At 31.8% G+C, this 1,307-nt stretch overlaps 1 non-coding gene across 1 annotated transcript; it reads right to left on the reverse strand.

Annotated features, from left to right (window-relative positions):
* Positions 1-741: 741 nt before the first annotated feature.
* LOC112401484 (small nucleolar RNA SNORA40) lies at positions 742-867 on the reverse strand. Its single transcript, XR_003003584.1, has one exon. It is a non-coding gene; the product is annotated as a small nucleolar RNA SNORA40 (small nucleolar RNA).
* Between the last annotated feature and the right edge of the window lie 440 nt (positions 868-1,307).

The raw sequence follows: 1,307 nt of genomic DNA on the forward strand, positions 1-1,307 counted from the left end.
TCTTCACTTGCTCCAAACAAATTTTATATCACAAAACAATAATAAAACTAGTAAACAAAACAAAACAAACACTTCATCATCATCAGAGATATGTTTTTTAAAGATTTTTTATTATGTGTAACATAGGCAAAATTATTTGTCAATAAATTTTTAAGGAATTTCACATGTTCTGATTCTTTCTACTGCCAATCACCTTAGTACCTCCAAACTAATAATCTTCAAGATAAAATAGCCCTTTCAAAAAAAAGTTGTCATGTGAGTTAGCCCTGTATAACAAATATAAAGGTAAGGTTCCATCTTCAGAGATGTTCATGTAGGATTCTGAAGGCAGCCTCCCCTCCCTTAGTAACCAGGCAACCCGTAATGTAATAAACACAATTCTTTTAGTTAGGCTTCTTTGATCCCCAGCGGAATATGGACACACTTCAAAATTCTCCGCCTGTAATCTATGGGATCCAATTTCCTCAAGCGATTTACCTTAGGACATGTTTAGGGTCAGGAGATGGATCTGCCTGGTTCTGAATTTGACGTTCTTTTTAAAATCCAGACACTGTGTTCCAGATAAAAGCCTAAAAAAAGAAGCCATCTTTGTTTCATGTCAACACTAAAATTAGAGTACTAAATCAATACAGCTGATAATTTAAAAGCTTAAAATATGAATGAAATTATCAGCTCTATAGTCCTGGAAGCAATCTTTATGTTTATCAATACACCTCCATCACTTGATTCTCTTTTAGGTATCATGTTCCTTTTTACCTGTATCAAAACTCATACTGAACAATGAGTTCTTGTTGCAAATGAGGATTTATTTTTACACCTATCTAGAAGTTTTTGTCCACAAATTAAACAAAAACAAACACAAGTGCTAGTATGTTCTTTTAATTTAAATTTTTTCCAGTTTTATTGAGATATAATTGACACACAGACTATATGAATTTAAGTTGTACAGCATAATGATCCGACTTACAAATATTGTGAAATGATTATCACAGTAAGTTTAGTTAACATTCATCATCTCATATAGATACAAAAAAGTTTTTTTTTTCCTTGTAATGAGAACTCTTAGGATCCACTCTCAACAAATTTCATATATACTAATAGCAGTGTTAATTAAAGCTGTCATGTTGTGTATTATCTATCCCTAGTACTTACTTATCTAATAACAAGAAGTTTGTACCTTTTGATCACCTTCATCCAGTTTCCTATCCCCTCCCAGTTCTTCTACCTCTGATAATCACAAATCTATCTCTTTTTCTATGAGTTTTTTTTTTTTAAGATCCCACGTATTGTGGGATGATACAATATTT

Source organism: Neophocaena asiaeorientalis, unplaced genomic scaffold, assembly GCF_003031525.2.
Source record: "Neophocaena asiaeorientalis asiaeorientalis breed wild unplaced genomic scaffold, Neophocaena_asiaeorientalis_V1.1 scaffold429, whole genome shotgun sequence".
NCBI lineage: Eukaryota > Metazoa > Chordata > Mammalia > Artiodactyla > Phocoenidae > Neophocaena > Neophocaena asiaeorientalis.